The sequence below is a fragment of the Chiloscyllium punctatum genome, chromosome 50 (genome assembly GCF_047496795.1).
Source record: "Chiloscyllium punctatum isolate Juve2018m chromosome 50, sChiPun1.3, whole genome shotgun sequence".
NCBI classification, from domain to species: domain Eukaryota; kingdom Metazoa; phylum Chordata; class Chondrichthyes; order Orectolobiformes; family Hemiscylliidae; genus Chiloscyllium; species Chiloscyllium punctatum.
In genome coordinates, this window is record NC_092788.1 from 50,333,354 (window position 1) to 50,346,939 (window position 13,586).

A 13,586-nucleotide genomic window follows, 5' to 3' on the forward strand; every position below is an offset into this window, starting at 1 on the left:
CCTCCTTCCTTTCCTTGATCAGTCCATCAACCTATCGAGTCATCCAGCACTCCCTGAACTCACCAGCCTTGCCCATCTCACTAATAGGAACTCGTTGGCTCTGGATTCGCTGAATCCAAGTTTTGATTGCCTTGCATTTTCCAATCATCCCCTTACCTGTGAACAGGGTGTCCCAATTAGCATTTCACAGGATTCGCCTAACACTTTCAAAAAACTGGCCTTATTCAAGGTTAGAACTTTAATATTTACATCGTATCTTTCCTATTCCATAACTGATTTAAAACTAATATTTACACATAACAGACTTGAAATGTTAAATAAAAACTTCCTGCCACTCCGTAACAGTCTCGAGAAGCTGAATAGCCTCCTCCTTTCCCTCTGTAATAGACTCAAAAGGCTGAATGACCTTTTCTGTTTCTCTGTAATGGGCTCGAGGGGCTGAATGACATCCTCCTGTGCCTGTGTAACAGCCCGGGGACATTAAATAACACAGCTACCTGTGGATTATGATCAGCCTGTAAACTGATGGAGGTCCATCCCTTCTGAGTTACGGAAACACAAAAAACACAATGTACTCCAGGTGCTCTCTCAGTAACACCTCGTACAGTGCAGGGACACATCTCTTTGTTTTGAATGATTCTGTTGGCAAAATGTGCCAACATTCCATCTTTTCAAGTCTACTATGGTGTGAATAGCGTTCTGCTATCCCTCTGTAAAAGACCCATAGGGACAGAATTTCTTCGCCCAGTTGCTGAGCAGCAGTCTCAATGCTCTGTCTCAAGGTTATGAAAGGATTTGATAACAGGGCACTTACAACCAAGCGTAGCCTCACATTGGTCAATATGTACCGTACGTTTTGATAAGGTATCCAGAAACCTGACCACCTGACATTTTTATGCAACCGATCTGTTATTTTACAACTCCCTCCTTGAATAAACAAAATGGAATATATACAGACCCCTGCAGTGTTATATTAATACTCTCATGTACAAGGAAATAAAGATTTAAAAAGATTGAAAGATTTATGGTCCAGCACTCAGCAACCCTCATCCATTCAATCCAAACCCAGTAAATATTCCCCTTTTATCGTGATATGTAAAGCGATGTTTCGAACTGGTTAACTAAGCCAGTTTGTTCAGGGAATTTACTAATGCCAGTCTCCATGGATTGTAATAATCCCAGTGGAGGGTTTCCATCTTTCAATGATAAATGGGCGCCGTTCAATGTTTTATCCCATAACATGAGCGGAAGCATCACCGACAGCACTGACAAGGATCAGTAGATCCAGAGAAAGTGGAAGGAGAGATCAGAATCTGAGAGCATTAGACTGGAATGTTCCAACAATGGATCAGAATCTGAGAACAATAGACTGGAAAATTCCTACAATGGAGAGGGGTTTACTCTATCATATTTCGTTTCATTCGACATATTATGATGGGTTGTCATTATCATTTCGGATCTATTTTGCTCTTCTCATTATTAAGTATTTTTGTTATCCCTTCCTTGCTATCATTGGGGTTCCTGGTGAGTGTCACTGTCTAGATGTTTTATTTCTATAAACCAGTTATGACTATATTTCTGTTATTTCATAGTCTACACATCTTGTCACTATTATTGTTCCTGTTGAATCTCGCAATCCAGATATTCACTCTACAGACCACTACTAACTACATCAATGAACGTGTTCAATTACTGTCTCCCTCTGCTCTGGCAGTGTTACTCATGGGTCTCTATGTTGACTGACTCAGTTTCGGTGGAGACCCACAATGCATTGCATCATTGCCTTTGCTATTAAGTGCATGGAGGTCACTGTCTACTGGTCTGGTGCTTCCTTCCACTGTTTCCATCGTATCCCTGGCCAATATCTGCAGCTGAAGCAGACAAGTCTCAACTGTGGGTGATCCCATTGACAATGAGCTGATTCCTGACACCATGCCCTGAACATTTTTAACTTGAAATACTCATCACTCCAGAATATATCTCACTGGTTTATTCCATCTGCTGTTTGAACTTTGAGCTATGAAGTACATTTGTAAGGAAATCAAAAATCTGCTACTGAAACTCTCGGCTTCAAACCTGCCGAAGCAATTCTGATTCGCACTCACACCAAACTCCCATCCATCTGTCACTCATGCGCACGCGGATATATATTGCTATTGTGTATGGCAATGCCTTTACTTTAACATTCTCAAACACTTTATCTCATCAGTCAATGAAACCTCTCACGTTCCCTCTGTTGATTATCCAAAAGCCTGCCAGTTGTTCGTAATTAAAATAGTTTCCTCCATGTGTGTTCCTTCTCAAACAATGAGTTTCCTATTCCAGCACTCCAATCGCACACACACACGCACTCTCTCTATTTCTGATGAGCACACACACACGCAGAGAGAGCAAACCTTCCCATTGTGGGCAGTAATCCGATGCGAGTATAGTTAGCATATGATAGTAAAGTTTGCAATACTCTCCATGCTGGGCAGATAGTGCAGTTTACTGAGCAACACACTAGCATGGTCTGCACAGCACTCCATGCTGGGCTGTCATCTTGTCCCAGTTTATGTTGTTTGTGGTGTTCTGTGAAGAAGATTCAGAATGATTCAGAACAAACCATTCCAGCTGATCTGACAATGCCTTTATTCAATGTTCTCATTCTTGTCATTTTAATCTCGAAGATCTCACTTCTCCAGTTTGCCCCACTGCCCTTTCTTTTTCCCCATAATTCCACAACATCTTTTCCGTTAATTTACTGTCTGTTTCTGTCTTTTATGTGAATCTGTCTGTCTGTCTGTATCGTTCCCTAGTCTTGGGTTTTGGCTCTTTGTCTCTGGAGTGCTGGCATTGTGCAGCTCAGAAGTAATGAAAGGGTGTGCATCAGGCTATTGTTCACTTCTCTGTATGTCCCATGTGATGGTCCATGGACAGGGGTGTTTCAGAAGTTATAAGACACATCCTTGTAACTTGGTCTGTACCTGTATTTGTACCTCTCAGGTTACCTTGCGATCAGTAACACGAGGAAGCCCCTTAAGTAAAGGACCAGACATCTAAATTGTGTGACAATGCTGTCACTTTTTAAAAAATATTATTTTCTCCTTTTTTTAAAATAAGAGATCTTAAAGGCCACACTGCCGGCTGAAAAAGGCTCAAGTAAATAACTTACGATGCTTTCAGGGCTTTTAATAAATCGTTATCTCCAGCTGCTACTCTCTCTGAAACCTGTCTTGATGCTGCTTCCTCCTGGATTGGAGAACTGTATGCAAGAATGTATGTCTGAAATTTCCATTTTGCCAAGGGGTTTGTTTCGGTGATGTTAGTATATTCGAACAGGTCATTTGTAGAAGGTACTGTTTCCATTATTCTGTTAAGGTTTCCAATAGTTAAAGTATTCTAAGTTCCTCTTCAATTTGTATGGATTTTCATTACCGTGTTTAAATATATTGTGTCTTGCTTAATGGTGAGTGGTTTGAATAGTAACATCACATCTGAAACAACCAACTCGCATCTACCTTTAAAATAAGAAAAGGTTGGCATCCAAGCTACCTTCTTAAAACAGTTTGAGGCAGTCTGGTTGGTCTGTAGTAAACTGGGAATTCTTGTCCGGTTCTAAATCGATAATACCAAATTCGGTTTAGAATTTCCGAACAGGCCATTCGACTCAACAAGTCTGCACCGACCCTCCGAGGAGTAACCTACCCAGACCCATTCCTCTCCCCTATTATTACACATTTACCCCGACTAAGGCACCTAACCCACATATTCCTGAAATGAAGAAGAAAGAGAGAAAAGGATAGAAGAAAAGCAGAGAGTTTCAACTGAAACAGTTAGTAATTAGAGAGGAAAATTGACATAGAAGGCGGAGATGAAGGTAGATGGTCGGCGGGATGAGGAGGTTCGTGAGGTTGAGCAACCCTATTGTAACCAATTCCCTAATGGGGTTATGTTTAAATGCATCCAGGCATTATCTAAATTTGATGAGAAGGATGGGGAAGCCTTTTGATTTTCATTTGAGAAAGTGGCGAAACCAGTGACAATGTGGATTTAGTTGATCCAAACAAAGCTGATAGGTATTTGCATCCCTATCGGAGGAGGTATCTGGCCAGTATGGGGTAGTGAATAAAGCCGTCTGAAGTGCCAGAAGCTGACAGACAGCGTTTTAGGAATCTAAGAAAATGTCCTGGTTAAACGCACATTCAGTTTGAAAGGATTAAACTAAGTAATCTTGAAATATGAGTAAGGGGATTAAAAACAGAGCAAACCTATGACACTCTTAGAGAGATTCTTATTTTGGAGAAGTTCAACACTTCACTTCCTGCAGTCGGGAGAACTCGTGTGGAAGAGCAGAGAGTTAAAACGGCAAGACGAGAAGCTGAAATGGCTGATGATGATAATTGATTTCAGATATCAAGGTTTGATTTCTGTGAGAGATTGAGAAGAATGTGCGAGATTTCTTGAAACATTTACCTGTGAGAGTGAGGTTTATTGGCAAACGCCAGGAGTAGCAGGTAAAGAGGTTACAGCATTAAGAGGTACAGAAGCATGTAATTCTTTTATTCTGAGACATGAGGAGCTATGTCATTCAGAAGGACTATTGGAGAGATGAGAAGTGCTCCATTATGTAACGTGTGGTTGGAGTGTCCAGGGAAAACATCAACAGATTTATTCCACAATGAGGAAGGAGGCCTTGAGTTTGATGTTGGCGTCACAACATTTCAGAATTTAAATTGTGAATAACATACATGAGACAAATATTTATGACTGATTGTGACCCCGTAAAGTTTTTCGAGAAGTTTAGGGAGAAAAATACCTGTCTGTTTCGATTGAGCTTATTATCGCTGCCATTCAATTTGAAATTATACAGGTGACAGGGTGAGAAACTTAAGTCTGACACGTTGTGGAGACTTGGGTGAAGAAAGACAATGGCATTCTATGGGAGGAGTAAAATGACTGAAATCGAAACTAGTTGTCAATATTTGTATGCTGACAGTCAATGTGAAGCATATACATTTCAGTCTGCTAATAGTGGGAGATTAGGTTGTATAAAATTATTCCACCTTTGTATATTGATGGATGATTCTATTAAAGATGGAGTTGTGAGGATACTATCACTGTAAAAAGATTATTTTCTCCTGCTTTTTTAAGAGAAGTTTTAAAGGCAGACGTGCAGACCTGCTGACTAAAAACAGTTTAAGTTAATAACTGAGAAAGCTTTTAGGTTTCATTAAAACGGTGGTAACAATGAAAGGGCAGTGGCCAGCTCTCCCAGACCAGGTTTCCTCGCTTTGTTTTTAGCTGCAGCATTCAAAAGCTGCTGGGCATCTCAAAAGGGTTGGAAGTTTCAATACATGATTTCCAGCTGCTTTTCTCTGAGATCTCTGTTGATGTTGTTTCCTCCTGGATTGGAAAACTGCTGTAAGGATATAGAACATAGAACATAGAACATAAAACAGTACAGCGCAGAACAGGCCCTTTAGCCCACAATGTTGTGCCGACCACTGATCCTCATGTATGTACCCTTACATTTCTGTGACCATATGCATGCCAGCAGTCTCTGAAATGTCCCCAATGACCCTGCTTCCACAACTGCTGCTGTCAACGCATTCCATGCTCTCACAACTCTCTGTGTAAAGAACACATCCCCTGACATCCCCTCTATACCTTCCTCCAACCAGCTTAAAACTATGACCCCTCGTGTTTGTCATTTCTGCCCTGGGAAATAGTCTCTGGCTATCGAATCTATCTATGCCTCTCCTTATCTTGTATACCTCAATTAGGTCCCCCCTCGTCCTCCTTTTCTCCAAAGAAAAAAGTCCGAGCTCAGTCAAGCTCTATTCATAATATATGCACTCCAGTTCAGGCAGCATCCTGGTAAATCTCCTCTGAACCCTCTCCAAAGCATCCACATCTTTCCTATAATAGGGTGACCAGAACTGGATGCAGTATTCCAAGTGCGGTCTAAACAAAGTTTTATAGAGCTGCAACAAGATCTCACGACTCTTAAACTCAATCCCCCTGTTAATGAAAGCCAAAACACCATATGCTTTCTTAACAACCCTGTCCACTTGGGTGGCCATTTTAAGAGATCTATGTACCTGCACACCAAGATCCCTCTGCACCGCCACACTGCCAAGAATCCTGTCCTTAATCCTGTACTCAGCTTTCAAGTCGACCTTCCAAAATGCAATTCTTCGCATTTATCCAGGTTGAACTCCACCTGCCACCTCTTCGCCTAACACTAGCTGTCAATGTCACACTGCAGCCTACAACAGCCGTCTATACTGTCAACAACACCTCCAATCTTTGTTTCATCTGCAAACTGGCTGACCCATCCTTCAATCAACTCATCCAAGTCATTAATAAAAATTACAAACAGTAGAGGCCCAAGGACAGAGCCCTGTGGAACACCACTCGCCATAGACTTGCAGGCAGAATATTTTCCTTCTACTATCACTCGCTATCTTCTGTTGGCCAGCCAATTCTGTATCCAGACAGCTAAGTTCCCCTGTATCCCCTGAACTTCTGAATGAGCCAACCATGGGGAACCTTATCAAATGCCTTGCTAAAGTCCATATATACCACATCCACAGCTCGACCCTCATCAACCTTTCGAGTTACATCCTCAAAGAACTCGATAAGGTTTGTGAGGCAAGACCTGCCCTTCACAAATCCATTTTGACTGCATTTAGTCAAGCCATGCTCTTCCAGGTGTTCAAAATTCCTATCCCTCAGAATCCTTTCTAACACCTTGCAGACGACAGACGTGAGACTTACTAGTCTGTAATTGCTGGGGATTTCCCTATTTCCTTTCTTGAAGAGAGGAATTACATTTGCCTCTCTCCAGTCCTCATGTGCGACTCCAGTGGAGAGCGAGGATGAAAAGATCTTCGCAAGTGGCGAAGCAATTGCATTTCTCGTTTCCCAAACCAGCCGAGGACAAATCTGGTCCGGGCCTGGTGACTTGTGAATCTTAATGTTTGACAAAATTTTCAGCACATCAGCTTCCTCTATCTCTATCCATTCCCGCATGCAAGCCTACTCTTCAAAGGTTTCATTCACTACAAAGTTCCTTTCTTTCGTAAAGACAGAAGAAAAAAATTCATTTAGCGCTTCCCCTACCTCCTCAGACTCCACACGCAAATTCCCTATGCAATCCCTGATCGGCCTGATTCTTTCTTTGACCATTCTCTTATTCCTCACATAAGTGTAAAATGCCTTTGTGTTCTCCCTAATCCGTTCTGCCAAGCCTTTCTCATGCCCCTCCTGGCTCTCCTCAGACGATTTTTGAGTTCCTTCCTCGCCTGCCTGTAATCCTCTAGAGCTGAGCTTGACCCTAACTATCTCCACCTTATTATGCTACCTTCTTCCTTTTGACGAGAAGCTCCACCGCTCTCGTCATCTAAGGTTCTTTTATCTTACCACTTCTTGTCTGTCTCAGAGGGACATATTTATTCATCACTAGCAACAACTGTTCCTTAAACAGTCTCCACATGTCTCTAGTGCCTTTACCATGGAACAATTGCTCCCAATCCATGCTTCCTAACTCATGTCTCATCGCATCATAGTTTCCTCTTCCCCAATTAAATATCCTCCCATTTTGCCTTATCCTCTCCTTCTACATAGCTATGTAAAATGTGAGGCAGTTGTGGTCACTATCACCAAAATGCTCTCCCACCACAAGATCTGATACCTGCCCTAGCTTGTTTCCAAGCACCAAATCTAGAATGGTCTCTCCCCTGCCAACGTACGGAGTTACGAAACCCTCCTGAATGCACCTTACAAGAACATCTCCTTCCAAACCATCTGCTCAAAGGAGATTCCAATCAATATTGGGAAAGTTAATGTCACCCATTACAACAACCCTACTACGTCCACACTTTTCCAAAATCTGCTGACATATGCTTTCTTCCATCTCCCTGCTGCTATTGGGGAGCCTGTAGTAAACCGCTAACAAGGTGACTGCTCCCTTGCTGTTCCCTATTTCCACCCATACTGACTCGGTAGGCAGATCTTCCTCGACAATGGAAGCTTCTGAAATTGTGATACCCTCTCTGATTAGTTGTGCTACACACCCTCCTCTCCCCCCCCCCCCATTCTTTTTAAATACTCGAACCCTGGAACATCCAGCAACCATTCCTGCCCCTGAGAAACGCATGTCTCTGTAATGGCCACAACATCATAGCTCCAGGTCCTGATTCATGCTCTAAGTTCATCACTTTTATTCCCGATACTCCTCGCATTAAAGCAAACGCACTTTAACTAATCCCTTGGTTCCTTCCCAGGATAATCCTTCCCACTAGCTGGTCTACCTCTTGCTATTGCCTCGTCTGGATCAACTCCCACCTCCGGTACACAGCTCAGGTTCCCACTCCCCTGCCATACTAGTTTAAACCCTCTCGAACTGCATAGGGGGAATTGTAGACAATAGATTAACTGGTCCAGATTACGGCTAGTCGGTCCGTCTGGGTGAACTGCAAACTATAACTCAACCGATATTCTAAAGAAAGCAGCTGTCAGGAAACGATTGATGAGAACTGCATATCATCCTCTGTGTATTTCTGTCGACTCCAATTGACAACATGGGAAACACATAAAATGATCATGACATCCCAACCAGATAAATACTTGAAGATCAAATATAATTCAAACCAACAACTCTTTCATTACAATGGAACAGCCTTTAAACAGATATTAATCTTAATTATTCCAGAAATAAGTTTAGACATCAGAAGACAAACCATTCAGCACAATTTCAATATTTGAATATGTAATATGTCTTCACTCGACAATCATAGAAATCTGACCTTTGAAATTCATTCATAAAATAGATTTCTGATTGTCTGAGTCCCTATTATCTAAATGACTGCCATCATTTACGCTCAAATATTTGTTTCCCATGCTCTGTGCTAAGGGAATAAATACTATTTCTCACTTAACCTCCCCATTACTCACAATGCTATAATGTCTTTCAGACGCATCCTAAGGTTGGAAATCTTCATTATGCTGCAAGTATCAAAATTGATGTGCCAGAATGTCTCACAAATTTACAAATTATAAACACAAATCAAATAGGACAATTTGAGCAAACCTTCGACCCAGGACAATGGTCCATTTCCAGTTAAGATGTACAGGTCCCACATTCCCCAGAAGGCATCCCAATTACCTACATATCTGAATCCCTCCCTCCGACACCAGCTGCGCAGCCATGTGTTAAGCTGCGCCTGCTCCCTGTTCCTCACCTCGCGATCTCGTGGCACCGGTAGTAAACTAGAGAACACTACTCTGTTTGTCCTGCTTTGTAGCTTCCATCCTAACTCCCTGAAATCACTATTTATATCCTCGATCCTTTTCCTGCCAATGTGCAACAAGATTTGTGGCTGTTCGCCCTCCCCTTTTAGAAGCCTATACACCCAATCGGAGACGTCCCGGAACTTGGCACCTGGGAGGCAACATACCTTTCGGGAATCCCGATCCTGACCACAAAATCTCCTGTCGATTCCCCTAACTATCAAGTCGCCTACCACGAGTACTTTTCTGTTCTGTCCCCTTCCCTTCTTTTCCACCGTGTCAGTCTCAGTGCCAGAGAACTGACTGCTATGGCTTTCCTCTGGTAGGTCATCCCCCCCCCAGCAGTATCCAAAACAGTATACTTATTGCTGAGGGCAATGTCCACAGGGGATCTCTGCACTGTCTGTCTGTCCCCTTTCCTCCCCCTACCTGTAACCCATCTATCCTTGTCCTGAGTCTTAGGAGTAACTAACTCCGGGTAACTCCTCTCAATTACTCCCTCAGCCTCCCGAATGATCCGTAGTTCATCCAGCTCCAATTCCAATTCCCTAACACGGTTTTTAAGTAGCTGGACTTGGGTGCACTTCCCGCCGTTGTAGCCAACGGAGACGTGTGCCACATTCTGCAGGAGGAGCGAGCAACTGCCCGAGCATCCATACCCGACTTATCTGAACACTCACTCAGTACAAAACTAGAAAGCTTAGTTCAAGTTGCTATAAAATTATTAACAAACTTATATTCAATAGAGGAAGTTTAGAATGAACTTACCTTATTAAGTAGGTTAGAGGAGGAGGGCGGGTCGGAGACACAACAGTTGTAGACCCCTATGTATTTGAATATATCTTTGTGCCAAGCGGTGTAAACCCAGAATGTACGGTATCTAATGTTTGTGTAAGTGTTCCAACTTATAAGCTAACCCAAAATGTTCTTTTCTTTGATTGTATTTTAACTAAAGCGTTTTTAATAGATTATATTTTGCTTAATGTCGAGTGGTTTGACCAGTCACAACATATCTGGAACGCAGATTTCCCATCTATATTCAAAATAAGGAAAGGTTCGGTTCTAAACGGCCTTCTTAAAACATTTTTTCGGGGATCTTGTCTGTTCCACAACACTTGTAGCTGAGGGGTTTGTGACTTACTCCTGTAATTGGAAATTTAGTGCAGGGGCTGGGGATGGTTTGCTGGAGGTTGTGCTGTGAGCTGCCTCAAATATTCAGGGAGACCTGAGGATTTGGTGACCCAACTCTGGATGGAGCATGGGGACTGCAGTTACAGCATCTGGATCTGTAACATGAAAAAATGGAGCAGAGGTTGCAGAGACGGGAAGTTCTGAAACTACAGAGTGAGTGTGTGTGGGGAAAGGGATCTGCTGTATCCAACACGAGTATTCACGGAAAAGCTTCCCAAGCTACACTTAACCCAGTAGCAGAGTGTGAGGGGACCCTGACTGAACAAGGAGCTGGTCACAGAGCGGTGTCACCTCCTTCAACACGACCTGCAGGTTCACACCAGGGGGAGGATGGTGCTGCCAGTGGCTGTTAGGGTCACTGTTTTGTTCAGCTTCTATGATCCAGAGTTTCCCAGGCAGGACTAGGTGACATATCCATCATCTCCCAGTATCTCAACATCATTGTCAGCATTCGGTGATGGAGGATGTAAACGGTGGATGTGGTCAATACATTCTTCCTCCCACAGCAGGGAGCTGCCGGGTGTATCCAGTATAGTGTGATTTCCGTTGGTGTACTTGGCATCTGCAGAGTACCCATGTCAATGGGAATAGGTAGAGGAACTGAAGGAGCTCTCTCTCTATTAATGTTACAGCGTGCCCATGCACACTACATCATGTTGGTGAATACCCACTGTCCTGGCAGCAGTCACAGTCTCTTTGTTCAGAAGAACTCAGCCATTCCCATCGTCATCGGGTCTCCACTTAAAAAAAAATGAAGATATCTTGGATAAAGCCCTCCCCTTGATGCACGTTTCAAAACACCATCCCCTACGCCAATCAACCACATCGAAGTATTCCATGTGTTCGGAGAGCAATAGGGTCACTTGGAGCGTCTGGTAGCTGACAATCATGGATGGAGCAAAACCTCCCATGTCTGAACGGGGCTGAGTGAACCCTCCAGTACACAATATCATTAAGCCCTGTAATCCCTCTCCATTTCAATAACATTCTGACTTCCATTATTCCTGTAGATGAAATGACAGGTTATATCATTTTAAGTTCCACCTGCCAAACTATTATCTTCTGCCTTTACCTCTCTGAATCTATTTGCAGACTCTCCACCCTCTCTTGATAATTTAATCTCTTGCTTATCACAGCGACATCACCAAAATCAGCATCTGTACATCTTTTCCATCCTCCTGATCATTAATATAGAATGTAAATATTTGAGAACCCAGCGCTGGTCACTGTGTGACCCTACTGGTTACTTTCTCTCTAATTTATTTATCCTGAGTGCCTGCTTCCTGTATGATACCCAGTCCTTACCCAGTCCTCCCCCATTCCTGGGCAACACCGTCGAAGTGTTGAATAAGAACAAGGAGCATCTGTGAGGAACCCAACCCCTTGATGAGGCTAATGTCAACGCGTCCTCTGTTCCACTTTCCTGCCATCTCTCCATCCTAAAACGCTAGTCTCTTATTGTAGATTGCGCCACATGAAAAAATATCCACTCCACATCTACACTTTCAATTACTTTTAGCATTTTACAGACCTCAATGACCTCTCCTTTCATTCTTATAAACTGGAGAATATAGGCCTAAACTGCTCAATTTCTCTTCATAAGACAAACACTTCAAATATGGAATCAATCTAATGAAGCTCTTCTGAATTGCCTACAATGGAAATACCTAATTCTGCAGGACACCAAACTGTACTCCAGTTGCAGCCTCACTAATGCCTTGCATAGCTACACCAACACTCCCTACCTTTCTACTCTCTCCTTTTATGAATAAACACTGAAATTATGCTTGTATTTCTCATTACTTGCAGTACCCCCATGCAGGTTTTCTGTGATATGCAAGCAGACACCCAGATCCCTCTGCACCTGAACACTTTGAACTTTTTCTCCATTTAGATAATAATTTGTCTTTCTATTACACTGGTCAACTTGAATAGCCCCATATTTATTCACTGTAATTTTCCTTGCCAAATGTTGGCCCATTCACCCAACCTATCCATATAGTTTTAAAACCTCTTGCATCACCATTCCAAAGTAATTTCCCACCGATGTTAGTGTCATCTGAAAATGTGGCATGGTATTTTCTATGCCGTCAACCGAGTACAGTAATGCCATCGATCGCAAATAGTTGAGGTTTGAGAACTGAAATCAATGCCACCCCACAAATTGCATGTGCCAAAAGAAAATTACACATTTCTTCCATCTGACTACATTTTGGTTGGTTAGCCAATCCTCCATCCAAGTTAATAAATTGCTCCTAAACCCATTTTATCTGATCTTAGCATTTACTCTTTGGAGAAGCAACATATCCGATGCCTTCAGGAAGACCAGATATGTTCTATCTCGAGGATTCCCACAATCCACCTTGTTTGTGGCGCCTTCAAATAACTCAAGCAAACAATTCAAACATGATTTAGCCTTCTTAAAATCATGTTGACTCTGACGGATTGTGGTTTAATTTTACAAATGTCCTAAACAATGGACTCTAGCAATTAACCTTAAATTACAATAGTTTATTGTTACACTTTAGTCCCTAATGTATACCAATTTTATAAATTCTTCCCTTTCGAAAACCTTGACGTTTTCTTTGAATTCCTGTTTAATGGACACAAGGCTTTAAGACGTCTGCTCCAATTGCTGAGTAAGAGCCATGTGTGACTCAATGCACTCATCATCCTGCTGATGTGCAAAATCGATGGGCTGATGTCTTTCTAGTGTTCCCATGTTTCCATCTCGAAGGCCAGAATGACCTCCTCCTGTCGATGTTTTAGAGGATTGGGAGATTATAGAATCTTCCTGTTGCTGTCTAACCTTGAGGGGCTGATGGGTCTTCTCATACTTCTCCATAACAGGTGGATATACTGAACGGTCTCTTCATGTATCCCGGAGATGGGACCGAGGGAATGATTGGTCTTCTCTTGTTCCCATATAACAGACATGTGTCTAAATTACTTCTTCCTTTCTCATGAAAGAAGTGTCAGATAGTTTTTATCCTATCCAATTCCCTTGCAATAGGCTCGGTGGGTCTGAATGGCCTCCTGATACCCCAGTGTACAATCTCCAGTCACTGTGTGACCTCTTCCAGTTCCTATGTTGCAGACTTGACGAGGCTGAATGGACT